Source organism: Ailuropoda melanoleuca, chromosome 3 (assembly GCF_002007445.2).
Source record: "Ailuropoda melanoleuca isolate Jingjing chromosome 3, ASM200744v2, whole genome shotgun sequence".
NCBI classification, from domain to species: domain Eukaryota; kingdom Metazoa; phylum Chordata; class Mammalia; order Carnivora; family Ursidae; genus Ailuropoda; species Ailuropoda melanoleuca.
The window spans coordinates 110,382,553-110,398,004 of NC_048220.1; the positions used below are offsets into that span (position 1 = coordinate 110,382,553).

At 34.4% G+C, this 15,452-nt stretch overlaps 1 non-coding gene across 1 annotated transcript; it reads left to right on the forward strand.

The window, feature by feature from the left end:
* The first annotated feature begins 9,210 nt into the window (after nt 1–9,210).
* On the forward strand, nt 9,211–9,318 carry LOC117801642. The gene has a single exon (XR_004624401.1). It is a non-coding gene; the product is annotated as a U6 spliceosomal RNA (small nuclear RNA).
* Nucleotides 9,319–15,452: the final 6,134 nt, after the last annotated feature.

Genomic DNA, 15,452 nt, shown 5'->3' on the forward strand with positions numbered 1-15,452 from the left:
AATCAAATCTTATTTTGTCCACTTGTGGACAAATGTCCTCCTTCAGCAAATGTCCCTGCATCTCTCCTCACCGAGGAGCCAGAATATATGCAGAAAATATAAAAATATTTGCCAAAAATATGACTTACAATGAAAATCCAAGAAATGAGATTTAATTAGTATTTCTTTGATCCCTAAATGTTTTTCTTTGAGAGAGGGATATTTTAATTTTATTTTTAAATGAAGTAAAATTGATTTAATTCTGGTGTACAATTTTATGAATTTTAACACATGCATAGACTTGTAACCACCACCACAATCAAGATACAGAATATTTCCATCTCCCAAAAACTCCCTGATCCTTCTCTTTATGGGTGACCCTCCCCAACCATCCATAAAGCCTGGAAAACATGGATCTGTTCTCTATTAATGTATTGGTTTTCCCCCACCCCCAGGTATGTCATATACTAGAAATCATACAGCATACAACCTTTTGTAACAGGCTTATTTTATTTACTCAGCTTTGTTCAAGTTGCTGCATATATCAGGGGTTCATTCTTTTTACTGCTGAGTGTTTTTCCATTTTATGCAAGTATCACAGTTTGTTTTTCCATTCACCTATTGAAGAATATTGGGGTTGTTTCTAGTTTTCTACTAATCTAAATAAAGCTGCTATAAGCATTTGTATACAAATTATAGTGTGAACGTAAGTTTTCCTTTTTGTAGGGTAAATACCCAGAAGTTGCAGTTCTGGGTCATATAAGTGTATGTTTAACTTTATAAGAAACTGCCAAACTGTTCTCCAGAGGGGCTATAAAATTTCCTGCTCCCACCAGCAATGTATGAGAATTTCGGTTGGAATTCTCAGTATTTTTTAATGTTAACCATTTTAATGGGTAGTGATATGACATGATTGTTATAATGTACCGTACAGTTTCCTTAGATTTAATTCTTAATCTCCAGTTTTAATTTTATTTTCATTTTATGAGAAGACAAATTCCCAAGGGGCTTATAATTTGTTGGTAAAGGCATACATGAAAAAAATTATAATGCTTCAAAGTAGAGAAAAATACTTAAAAATATTTATTACTTATAATAAAGGAATTAGAAAAGTCCGTACAAGTGAAGGTAGCATTTGAATTGACCTATGGGAGAAGATGGCCATTCCTAGTACCTGTAAATCCTATCACAAGACACTTAGGCAACTGCCTTCCTTGACTCTAAGATTGATAAATGACAGCCTGCTCTTAGTAGACTCTTCCCTATATAGTTATGTAATATGAGAAAGTAGGTTTACTTTTTTACTGTGTAACTATCTACCAAATGTATCATACTTTACATAAGACAGTGCTCTGTTGTTTGAAGACCATATGCTTTGGAATCATGTATTCACGTGTTTGAAAGCCCAGCTTCTTCACTCATTTACTAAGGCACCTTTGAGAAGTGTTATGGGTTGAATTGTGACCACCTAAATCTCGCATGTTAAAGTGCTAAGCCGCAAACCTCAGAATGTGGCCTTATTGGAGATAGGGTCTTACAGAGGTAATGAAGTTAAAATGAAGTCATTAGCATTGGCCCTAATCCATTATGACTGCTATCTTCATAAGAAGAAGAAACTGGGAGACAGATATGGCTAGAGAAATACAATGTGAGGACACAGAGAGAAGACGTCATCTATAATCCAAGTAGCGAGAGGTCCAGAATGGATCTGTCCTGACAGTCCTGGGAAGGCACCAAGGCTGCCAACACCTTGATTTTGGACTTCTAGCCGCCAGGGCTGAGACAAGAAACTTCTGCTTAATTCATTCTGTTTGTGGTACTAGGTTATAGCAGCCCTAGCAAACTAATACAGCAACTTACTAACCTTTCCAAACCGGCAATTTTCTCATCTATAAAAAGGGAATAGTGACTTGCTTCACTCTGTTGCCAGGAGTAATGAAACAAAAACTGTATGAGAAATTACTTCTGCATAAAAAGGGTATTGGTTTAGCCCGCGGTAGACAGTGTGTAGCACATGCCGTCGGTATCCTTCCCGTGTCCCTGGAGCATGCAGTGTGCTTTCCTGGACTTGTCTCTGGTGTCTGTGTCTTTGCCTGAGGGCTCTTCCTTCCACTCCCCGCCGCCCTCCAGCTACAGCGGTGGAAAGCATTGCCCAAACGGAGCAGGCCAGAAGTGAAGAGGGGCTGGGAACCTTTTCAGTCTGTTCTGCAGTTGCACGTGTGTGATTTGTTTGGAGGAAAGGCTCACTCCAGCCTCCTCCAACACAAGAGAAAAAGGGAAATATGAACACATGTTCTCTACCTGCCAGATTGTCGCTCCATCTAATCGTGTCTTTAGAAAAGAGAAAAAGCCAAGACTAAGCAACGCAAACAAGGAGCAATATAATAGTTTTGACCTTCTTTGTTCCTCTTTACACCAATTGTTTCAATTCTTAGAAGTGCAGGGTTTCTTTGAGAATGCAAAGAGCCTTTTCCAAGAATATAATATCTTGCAAGTCTCCATTTTTGTTTTTATTCAAAGAAATATTGGCCAGATTTGCCAGATTTTCAGAACTGCCAAAGAGAAGAAAAAAGTTTTCAAATAAAGATGAAAGTTTAGAATGAAGAACAATTTGATCTTCCTCACCTCTTTCTTTCATTTGTTGTTTGAAAGCCCAATGTAATCCTTTTTTTATAGTAGATTCTTAGTTTACAGAGGACTTTCAGATGCTATTAAGAGGTAGAGGTTAAAAAGAAGTCTTAAATCATTAGACACACAAGCCTAGATTTCTGAGGTTGAACAAATGTACAAATGTTTACGTGCTGTTCCAGGTCTGAATGATTACATAGCCTCTAGGCTCATGGCTTGGAAAAGATCCTTTTTTCCCCATATTTTCCTCATATATGTTAAGTATATTATATTCATTCATGCCCTCTCTATTTTAAAATATTTTAAGGAGAGTAAATAAAAGTGAAAATCAGTATGAGCATTTTTTCCCATCAAACTATTTGAAAATAAATATTTCAAACACTTTTATTTTGTGTTTTAGAAATGGAATTGTACTAAGTTAATATTTAGTAAACACTTTTGTATAGAGGTTATTACTTCTAAAATATAATGTATATAGAAAGCACATGGGTGAAAAGATTTATAAAAATAAAAAGAAATTTTTTCATGTGAGTATATGGGTCCCTGTAAAGAAAGAAAGGCACGCATTTTAACTTTTTGCAACTTTTAGTGTAACTACCAAGTTTAAAATTGTTGAAATAGCTCACTGTATTAGAACTTCCTTCCAACCTATGATTTGCTCTCTCACCTTCTCCCAGATATCACTCATGTGTTACCTTTTAAGGAGGCCTTCCATGACCATCATGGTTGAAATCAGTCCCTCCTCCCAGCTCCATCATTAGAATGTGCTAAGTATTAATTACCTGATTAAAATATCATTGTCCTTCCTACATAGGTTATTTTACATAGATATTATACAGGTAAATAACTATTATAATGAATTTGAAGCCATATTATTTAAAACCATTATTTTAAAGACATTTATTTAGGAAGCCTAACACATATTGAGATATATTTCATGGGTACTACAACAAATTATTGAAATCAATCATTGCAAACCAAACACAGCAAAGAAAGAATTTGTGTTCTCCAACATAGAGACCTAACATTTATTAAATTAAACCCCACTGCTAAAACCCTGGGTTAGTTGTCTTTACAGGAAAACTAGAATCAAAATCAAATCTTTAAATGAAATACTAATAATAACAGAAGAAAAATTGCTACATATAATTTTACCCAAATTTTATATTGATGTTGAAATTTAAAAATGCAGTTTATAAATTCTGCTATATTACTTATAGTTAGAATAATTTTGAAGAAACTCAACTAAAAAGTGATGTTAATAGATCTAAGGAAGACACTGGCATTCCATAGACACTTCTCATTTATGGATAGAATCTATTCTTAAAGACATGGGCAAAAATGAACCCCTGTAATATGAGTCTTACATGCTTGTTGGGCATTTATCTCAAATCAGAGATTGCACAGTTAACACCACTCAAAATTATCTTCAGTACCTCAAGGACTGAAGCAACTGTCTTGTATTTTTTTTCTGTAATAACATCTCATATTTTGATTAATAGCTTTGTAAGTTGATTAAGCAAGATAACCAATATAAACTGGAATTCACATAAAGGTAGTAAAAATAATTTTCAGTTTAGTATTGTTTCCTCACGGTGAGATCTATAATTCCTTAGCAATAGGAAAGTTTTTCTAGATTGAAAGATCAGAGATCATTTCTTATTTAAGATTCAAAAGATGATAGTACTGGTCAACTGAAAAAAAATAGATGTGTTATTTTATGTTAAAACAAAAGTTAATGTGTGAGTTATTTGAAAACTTTTGGCTTTTAACATTTTCTAACTAATTGAGCTTTCTTTTTATGTGAAACAATGGTATTAGCACACAATAAACAGACAAAAAAGTAGCTGTGTTCTGGTTGTGCTTAAACCTAGGATTCAGTCCCCACCCTCTGCCAGGCTGGAAATTGACAAGCATTACTCTTATCCTCATATTGAGTTTTAGTAACTTAATAAAATAACTTAGATGACAGATTTACATGGAAACTTATTCTCTGCTAAAGTTACAGAACAGTTTTATAGACACACAATCTATTAACTGTGGGTCACCAACTATATCTTGCTTTGTGATGTCACGTCAACACGAAATAGCAAACTCTTGTTAACCTGAGTATCTTGGTAAACATCTCGGCTTTTTGAGATGGCTTGGTCAGAAAGAGTTTAATACATGAAATGAGCACAGACTGTGAAGTCAGACCTTAGTTTGAATTTTGACTCTGTTTCCTTCTAGACACCTGACTTCAGCAGATGTCTGTGTCATTGAACCTCAGTTTCCATATCGTTAAAATGGAAATCATAATAGCTATACAGCAAATTAACTTAATTAAAAACTGAAATATATTTAGTATAGTTCTAGGCATTCTTTTAGGACCCAATAATTAAGAGCTCTCATTACAGTAGAAAAAGACTTGTATCAGTGTTTTGATATAAATAGCAGCATTACACGGATCTGCTTTTCACCAGCAAATGACTCCATTTGTGGGTTTCATGACGTTCCCACTTAGAGCTTTTATAAAGTATGGCCCAGGCATCTCTTTCACTCGTCGAAACAGAGAAGGTTTTAACTGACACAACAAATTCAGGGTTGGGCCTATCTTAGATATGTCCCCCAAAACACAGAGTTCACTATATATTAGTGCAAGGCAGAGAGACGTCGGCAGTTAGCCAAACCTGCCACCACCATCACCAAAACAAAACAAAAAACTGAGCCCTTTCAGCTTCTCTTACTTTCTGGATTTTTCTTTCTAATTTTATCTAAACTCCTCTTTCTCTACCTATTTTCTCAGTGCTGCAGTTCTTATGGATTTCTACCATTCTTTTCCCTCTTCCCACACTTTCCTCGTCTCTGCTCTCAACTCGACTTCTCTCATGTTTCTTGGTTCATTCAGTCACTCACTCACTCAGTTGGTTAAGACTCTGACTCTTGATTTCGGCTCAAGTCATGATCTCAGGGTCATAGGCTCGAGCCTCACATGGAGCTCAATGCTGGGTGTGGAGTCTGTTTATCCCTCTCCCTCTACTCCTCCCCCTGCTCACTTTCTCTCACTCTCTAAAACTACTAAATAAGATCTTCAAAAAAAAAAAAAAAGAGAGAGAGAGAAAGAAAAGAAACTATTTTTAAATGTGAAATGAATCTTTTATATTATGAACCACAAAAATTATAGTTTGGGTCTTCTGTGAAGGAAAACAGGACTAATTAGTCAATTATTTGTATTATAATTAAAAAAATGTGTAATTATGCCATATATTTTCAGCCATGTAGTCCCAGATTATATGTGACAGTGCTTTTTAAAAAATATAAAATAAGGGTAGAAATATCCTTTTATAAGATGACAACAAAGTTCCTCTTTTGCAATTTAAAATGTGAGGGTCCCATTTCTCACGTGTGTCACAGGTGGCTGTGCAGAAGTCAGGCTGTCTTTGTTTCCTCTTTTCCTTATTGCTCTGTGTTGTACGTGTCAGCTTCTAGGATGATTGAGCATCTTAGCCTATTAGAGTCAGGATGGATTTGGAAGTGTGAGATGGGATGAGTGATAAGAGGGCAAACACATGGGAAGGAAAAACAATTTCCTGGCATAATAAAATTTAAAGTAACCCACCAGCAAAGCCAGGCAGGTGTCTCTAAGGTTCTAAATAATGGCACTTTTCTAATAGCAGATAAGACGTGAAACAGCTCCTTTTATTAAGGGTGAAAGATTAATATGAATGGAAAATAAACATTAAATTGTGTTAAGATGCTATAGGTTTGTGTGTGTTTGTGTATTATATATATATAATACATACTATTTTATATTTTATTATACATGTTATATTATACAGTATACATTATATTATATATTATAGAGTAATGTATTTTTAATATTACTCCATAAGATACTCTTATTCTGATAAGGTACTATGCTTTAATCATCACAGGAAGAAACTCTTGGTAATCTTCCTATAAGGTAGAAAAGTAATGTGAAGGTGCATCTAAATTTTAAAATAAATTTATTCCAAGGTTCACTTGAACCACAGTGACTAAACACAAGCAAATCCTTGGGTGATATATGCCCTTAGGGAAGTCACTTAATTGGATAATTAAGGATTTACATCATCCTCAAGTGGGTATCTTATTCAGCAATGACCCTTGATTGTGATCTAATGTTTATGGGGAAAACCATAGAAATTTAGTTCAAAAGAGACTGGGAAAAGGTCTTCTATTTTGGGAGATGAATAAAAATGGGAGAATCAACCCTCATGTAAAGTCATCATAGAGATGGGTCTGTGGAAGATGGAAATGAGGGCTGGGCTTGGAGGTATTCAGATTCACTTAAAATAAGTAAAAAAAAAAAACAAAAACGAAACTCATTCTAAGTTCAACTCAAAAGTACCTATTGGACCACTATGTCATGATTTAGTTTTGTGCCTTCAGTTTTCTTCTAAGTTCACTGAGTTGTAATTTACATAAATGAAATCCACCCATGTTAAATGCACAGTTAGATGAGTTTTGTTCATCTTGTATCATTAGGTAACCACCACAATAGAAATACAGATCATCTTTCAAAAAGTTCCCTTAGGTTGCTTTCCTTTTGTAAGCGAGCAAACTGAAATGTACAGAAATTAACCGTCTAGCCCCGGGTTTCAAAGCAAACTTGTGGCAAAATCCGTCTTAACATATAATTTAATTCACAAAGCTGTCATTGAGGGTCTGCTATGCTCCAGTCGCCAAAGTGAAAATAAAAGACAGAGAGAAAGGCCTGGATAAAGCAAGAGGAGAGAGAGAGAGAGAGATTCCATCCCTAACCTCAAGGAGAAGCAGAAAAGCAAGGGGATTTGACAACTGGTTAAAATATAATACAAGGGAAATGTCAGAACAGGGAATGCAAAAGGGCACAGAAGAAGAAGCACATGACATCCTGAAGAAGAGGAGGAAAACAGAGGCGTTTTCATCCATAAAGTGATGTTGAGGTCAGATTTGATCCTCAAATTAGTGAGGAAGCACTTTGGGGAGGATTTTATTCATTCATGTATTTATTCATTCTTCCAAGTAACATTTCTCTCCGTCTCAGTATGTATCAAGCACTATGATACGAGCTGAGGATTCAAGGGTGAACCAGAAAGGACACAGCCGCTTATGATTAGGAAATAGTGAAGGGGTGGGGATTGGAGGATTTAAGATTCCCGAAAACACGTACTAACAAAAAGCACAAGGAAATATTAAAACATAAAAAAGGAAGAGCATGGTTTGATGGTACAGGAAGACTTCCTTAGCAAAGTAGCATTTAAGTTGTGGTTGACATAATCAGTAAGATTCAGTAGAACAAAAGAAGGGAGGAAATGTTCTAAGCAGAAGGAAAGGCTGGTGAAGGGAATGTGTAGCTGAACAAAAAACCCAATGTGGAATACAGTGATCAATAAGAGAGCAAGACTGGAAGAAAATAGAAAGAAAGACAGGGCTTCCCACTCCTCCAAGATCCTATTTACTGCTTCTCACCCTTGAGCATCAATCCTGATTCAGTGGGTCTGGGACAGGGCCCTAGAATATGCATTTCTAATAAGGTCCCTGGTGATGAAGATGTGCAATGCTGCCCCTCCTTACAGCAGCCCTGCTAAAAGCCCTCATAAACAATTTTTTTTTACAGCAGCCCTGCTAAAAGCCCTCATAAACAATTGCAAATAAGAGCTCTTAAAAGAATTAAACAAAATCATATTGTGATTTTAAAAGATCACTCTGGCAACTCTAGGAAACAAACTGAGGGTTGCTGGAGGGGATGTGGGGAGAGATGGGGTCACTGGGTGATGGGTATTAAGGAAGGCACATGATGGAATGAGCACTGGGTGTCATATGCAACTAAATTCTACCTCTGAAACTAATAATATACTATGTGTTAATTAAATTGAATTTAAATATTACAAAATTTTAAAATAAAAGATTATGCTGACTACAGTATGAAAATTTTTTTAAAGCAGAGAGAAATCAAGTGATTAAAATATAAGATAAAGTATCCCTTTTATGGAACCCAGATAAAGAAATTTTAGTAAACCTAAATAAAAGTGACAACAATGTAAATTAGAGTATCGCAGATCCTTAGATCCTCCATGATATACAGGAGAGTTTTCATCTTTACAAAAGTGATCACGACAGTTTTGTTTTTTCTAAAAGAGACCAAGTAAATGGTGAATTATTTCTTTAAAAAAAAATTTGGACAAGCAACCATATGTTTTTAATTTTATGCAAATATGCATATATGGACCATTTTAAAATTAAGGGCCTCAAATTTATTGATTAAAAATTATTAGGGGTGGGGCGCCTGGGTGGCACAGCGGTTAAGAGTCTGCCTTCGGCTCAGGGTGTGATCCCGGCCTTGTGGGATCGAGCCCCACATCAGGCTCCTCTGCTATGAGCCTGCTTCTTCCTCTCCCACTCCCCCTGCTTGTGTTCCCTCTCTCACTGGCTGTCTCTATCTCTGTCAAATAAATAAATAAAATCTTTAAAAAAAAATTATTAGGGGAAAGTAATTACTGAGATTATTGCCAAAATTGCTCATATTTTCTGATACAAAGAATGGTTAATACTCTTAAAATGTAAAGAGCTTTAACAAATGAATAAGAATACAAAGATGAAGTGCTCACTTCAGCAGCACATATACTAAAATTAGAACGAAACAGAGATGTTTAGCTTGGCCCCCGTGTAAAAGATGACACACAGATTTGTCAAATTTGTGAAGTGTTCTGTAATTTTTTTAGAAAGTTAAAGAATACAAAGATGAAAATCTTGGGAGGTGAGTGCAAAGGATTTGAATGGATTACAGAAAAAATAAGGCAAATACCTTTTAAGTTCATGAACAGATATCTGATATAACTAATAATAAAATAAATATTGAACTAGCTATCTCACACAGTTTAATCAAACTTGTGAAGATTAAAATTATTGATAATAGCTAGTGTTGTAAATAGTGTGATAAAATAGGTATTTTACATAGTTCATGGTGTTCTGACACAGTGTCTTTTGAAAGGATGAATTGAGAATATCGACCAAAATTGTCAATGCATATATTGCTTAATCTAGCAATTCTACTTCTAGGAAATCATTTTACAGACACTTTTACTGCAGTACACAAAGAATTATAAGTTCGTTTAGTATACTTTATTTATAACAAAAAATTAAAGATCATATAAAAGTCTATCAATAGGAAATTGGTTAAATAAGCATGGCATATCCATTCAATACTATGCAGCTTAAAATGATTGAAATTATATATACCTATATGAAATAGTAATAACAGCTAACATTACTGAGCACATATAATAAGTTAGAAAGTTTGCAACTACCCGAGGATAATTATCATTATCAATCTACTTTAATATTGTGTAAACTGAGTCTTGGATTGAGTAACTTAACCAAAATCGCAAGGCAGAAACCTGATTTTAGCCCTGGCTATTAGTCTATACTGAACTGCCCAGAACATGGTAAAGTCTGTTATATATACCTACATACCTATATGTGCATATACACACCTACACACACACATATAAGCTCCTAATTTTATTTAAAATATGTAAGGATATATGTTTTTGTATGTACCTAAAGCTCTAAAGGGATAAATAATAAATAAATATTTTACAATGTTTATCCCAGGAAAATAGGATCATTGGTTATAGGACTCTCATTTCTTATTTTCTGCCCTTCCGTGATATATTACTACTGTGTGTTACTTCTGTTTCTAAAAATACAAAACTAGACAAAAAGTAAAAGAAGCTTTTTGTTTGTTTGTTATATCTAATAAAGTTATATGTCAAATGGAGTTTGGAAAACCTCTTATAGGAAGTAACATTTTTTTAAACAAATATAATTTTTAAAATATGTGCATCCTTGTAGGTCTTTTAAAAGAATCAGGACATGGTTGATCTATTTCGGCTGTCACAGTGATATGTATTGACTGCCACCACTGAACTGTATTTGTGGTAGTCTGCTCTGATATTTTTTCAAGATTTTATTTATTAGAGAGAGAGGGAGAGAGAGAGAGTGCACACATGAGCACATGAGTGGGGGGAGAGGCAGAGAAAGAAGCAGACTCCCCACTGAATGGGGAGCTCCATGTGGGACTCCATCCCAGGACTCTGAGATTAGGACCTAAGCCAAAGTCAGACACTTAACTGACTGAGCCACCCAGGCACTCCTGCATTGATTGTTAAGATGTTAAAACAAACTGAAGGGACAGTCAGGGCCGCCCTACCTCGTATCATGGCAACAAGAGAAAATTTCTATAGCCTGCTGCCCTCTTTAAGTTATTATAACTAATTTTCTAATTTATAAATGACATGAATTTAAGATTATGTTTACTCAGAGGTTACCTACAAAATAGACCACTGCAGAACAAATGGGATTATAAAACTTAAAAAACAATCACTGAGTTTTGACTTACAGTCTTTGTAGCTATTTTTCTTTAAAGCCCTCTTTGAGTTCTTTACATGGAAAAAAAACCCCACAAATATTTATTGAATATAAGTCATATGTTTTTATCTATATTAAATAATTTGATTCTTGACAACAAAATTGTATGGTAGAAATTGTTCCCCATAAAGCCTCTGTCCCAACTTACCACCTCATGGGGAATGTTCATTCAGAGATTAAATCACTTCTCCAAGGCCACATTCAATAAGAAACAGTGGTGGTGTTCATAGGAAGGTCTATTTGGTTACCCACTAAAGCTTTATAATGTATGTTTCTCTATTGACTTATTATTATCCTCATTTTTACCCAATTCGACTTAATTAGCTTTATTTAAAATATGGCTTCTAGTTCAAAAATATACTAAAGCACTTTTTCTTCATAATTTAATGGGCTAATTCATGTGAAATTTGCAAATTAATAGTACTTAAGAGCCAAATTAACTTTTTTGGATAATTTTTGTATGACATATTTTAGTGTCTGGTTTTTAATATTACCATTAAAATCAATATTTCTCTTGTCATAATTTTCCATTACAATCATATAAAATAATTACATACATTAGGTGCTAATGGGTTATCTTATTTTGCTGAAGCTGTACAATCTGAAATCTCCTACCATGAGTAATATTTAATTCTACTTTAAAATGTGATTTTTAACATAAAAATGTATAGATATTTTGGTTTTACATTTTAAATATAAATACAATATTCCTTTTGGGAACAAACTATTAAACTATTTATAATGTTTCACAGTATACAAGTTAGTGTACAAAGTTAAATTTGAGTCTATTATTTACAATTAAATATTTTTCTATTAGAAGTTACTTTTAAAATCGTATCTTCAATTTTCATATTGAAATAGATATTTTAGTTGATGAATTGATTCATGTAATCTTACTGCTGTTAAAGTATCTAATAAATTTATCATTTTAAATATTTTATTTCCTAGATTAAGTTATAAACAAACTCTGGATAATGAAAAGATTTTTATTTGGTCAAATATGCTACTTGAGTTCACTGTAGCCTTTTAGTATTAGTGGTGACTGTATCTGTTTGCACAAACGGCATCTCTGAGGAGTGAAGTTCTTTGTTCTGGTTGAGAGTAGTCTGCTTACTGGCAAAGCCAGTACCTTCTTGCCCTATTATTGACCTCGACTTTGACCTGGCTGGACCACCCTCGCAGGAATGGAGGGTAATAAAGCCCTCTGGCTGACTGAAGCCTGAGTTTAAGCTAAGCAGATATAATCAATCACCTAAAATTAAGTGATGTGGTTTTGTGATGTGGACATTTACTGGGGACTGAGCTGAGATCACCAAACACCATTCATTTAGGTCTTCAGGGCTGTCTCAGAGTAGGATCAAGGGTATTTTAACTAGTACTTCAGGAACTATTTACCAGATTCAGAGTGCAGAGATAGGATCTTACAGCAAGAAAGAAAGAAGGAAAGAAAGAAGGAAAGAAAAAAGGAAAGGAAGGAAGGAAGGAAGGAAGGAAGGAAGGAAGGAAGGAAAGAAAGAAGGAAAAAGGAAAAGAAAAAAGAAGGAGAATTTCAAGTAACAAGGATAGATGTTATAAACAAGAAGTTAAAAGAACTAAAAACTCCTTCAGGAAGTATTACCTTTCTTGACTCATCTCAAACTTTGACAGGATCAAACTCATTAACAGCTCACATTTCTCAGTTGATAAGCAGTATGTCTTTGCGAGCCAAAATACTTTGTTTTGTCAGATCTATTTTGGAATATTAGACAATAATCATGCTGTGTATAGATCTACTTTTCAGGATGTTATTTCAAAAGTCTTGCCTCTCCTCCCCGCCCCCATCTTTCTGAAGATCAAGATTCTCTTGGACTGTTTTAAATGACCCTAAATTCCAATCCCGCTCTGACCTTTCCGTTTTTAACTTTACCCCTGGAATCCACACATTTTTTTAGCAGAAAGAAAGAAAGAAAGAAAGAAAGAAAGAAAGAAAGAAAGAAAGAAAAAGAAACCCCTTTAACCAGGCAAAGCAAAGCTACGTGAAGCACTCCAACCCAGCCAGCGGGAATCGGAGTTGTTTTGTGTGTACTGAGGTTTGGAACATGCTGTCAGATGGTTGTCACTGATGAATGTGTAATGTGGCTTGGAGAATAGAACTGAAACAACATTAACCTGTTTCTCTCTGACCAAAGTTCCACATGCTTCACTAGCACATGGTTTAGCTGGAGACCACGTGTTAAGATATTTTAGAACCTAATGTGTATACATGTTACTGGGATTGCATGTCCTTTTGTCTAAACTAGACGGTGAGTGCCTTTAGAGAACATATCTTAGATGTTTTATAACACTTCCCACAAAACCTATAGTACTGGTATACAGCATGTAGTCACTTGGTATTTATGAATGAGCTGATGAGGTTTATTCATTTTGGACTATTACTCTCAATAGACGGCTTTAATCTTAAAGTCTGAGTTCTATCTATGCACTTTGGGAGTCCTTGTAAAGCTACATAACATGATGGATTTTTAAATCAAATACTGTGCCATCTTGAAGAGGATAAATAATTTCGGGGTGCTAGTGTTAGAAAATCAGCGTGCATTTCTCTAGGTAACACCCTTGAATGGTGTATACTAGGTAATACAGATCCTGATTTGGTAAAATCAGGAATTCAAAGCAACAGAAGTAATATATTTGTTTTTATTTATTTAGTAGTATTTTAATTAATTAATTAATTTGGCTCTTGGTTACAAATTAATCAGAATTTTTAATCGAGCCTTATCAGATCACTTCATGAAAAATATATTATTTCCCTGAGAAGCCTTCCAGCACGTCGCTTCCGATTCCTTTGGATCCCAAGCAAAATCATCTCATCCACCTGTTCATGAAGTCTCTGAATTAAATATGGCTGTAAACAACCTCTCTCAAACCCTGAAACTTGCCTTTGCATGTCACTCTGAGGTATCCAACTGGGGTACGCCATTCGTTTCTGCTCCCACTGAAAGTATAACTCTTTGCCTTAAATGATCCTTCCCCTCCACTCATCTAATTCCCTTTCCACACTGTCTGTCCCCAAGGGAGGTTAGGTTCTCTGCTAAACAAATGAGTAAATAAATAAGATTTTCCTTCACATAGAGACTGTGGATTGGTTTATTCTTTCTAGGTTACCTATAATTAAATCGAGGATGTTATCAATATGATTAGAGTATTGAAAGGAGGATTTTTTAGCAAATGGACTTTTCCCAAAGCCCTTTTCCTATTCTAAACCTGTGTCTTCCTCTCTTCCCTCACATAGAGTAAACAATTTTTTAAATGAGTCTACTGAGAAGAGGCCAACTACTTATGGTAGAAATCATTTTATTCAGATTTAGCATGTTGAAAGAAAAAATATTTTCAAGTATTTATTGATTTATCATTTCCACTCATCAGTAAATCCATTTTATTTGTTTTATTATGTATTTAGCCTTATTCTTATTTATTTTAAAATAATATTTGGACTTCAGAAAAAATATATATATATATTCATGATATAATTTAATTAACTCAAAATGCTGAATAAAATCAGAGGATCTTAACTAACTTTGTGACTTTGACATGTCACATGAACTCTGGGCTTCAGTAATATCATTTAAAAAATATTTTAAGGGTAAAACTAAGTCATCTCAGAAGTCCTTTCAAAGCTTCCCATTTCCTTGGTCTANGCCTTATTCTTATTTATTTTAAAATAATATTTGGACTTCAGAAAAAAATATATATATATTCATGATATAATTTAATTAACTCAAAATGCTGAATAAAATCAGAGGATCCTAACTAACTTTGTGACTTTGACATGTCACATGAACTCTGGGCTTCAGTAATCTCATTTAAAAAATATTTTAAGGGTAAAACTAAGTCATCTCAGAAGTCCTTTCAAAGCTTCCCATTTCCTTGGTCTAGATGAGATCCATAAAATGGGACCATGGTGGTGAAAGGTAAAGTATGACTNGTCTAGATGAGATCCATAAAATGGGACCATGGTGGTGAAAGGTAAAGTATGACTATAGTGATTTCAATTTTGTCTTGGCTCCTTTATCATGTTCTGATGTTAATTTCCCCTTGATTTATAGGAGTTAGGCTGAGCAAAACTTTGAAAAATATACAAAATCTTCCTGTAAATGCTAACATTTGTAGTGATGAAATAAATACACCTACGTATTAAATGTGCTAATTTTTCTTCCACACAGCTATCAAGCCCATTTTTTTTCTTTTCATTTTTCCTCTTTAATGTTTAAATAGTATGTGTTACTTTTCAAGAGAATACACAGCTAAATCACTGTCATTTCTGGAAAATGATGTAATATAAACTTTCCCTAACTTATGTAATTGGAAATAATTTTTATTAAAGTCACTCAGCAGCTTCTTTTACACACACACACACACACACACACACACACACA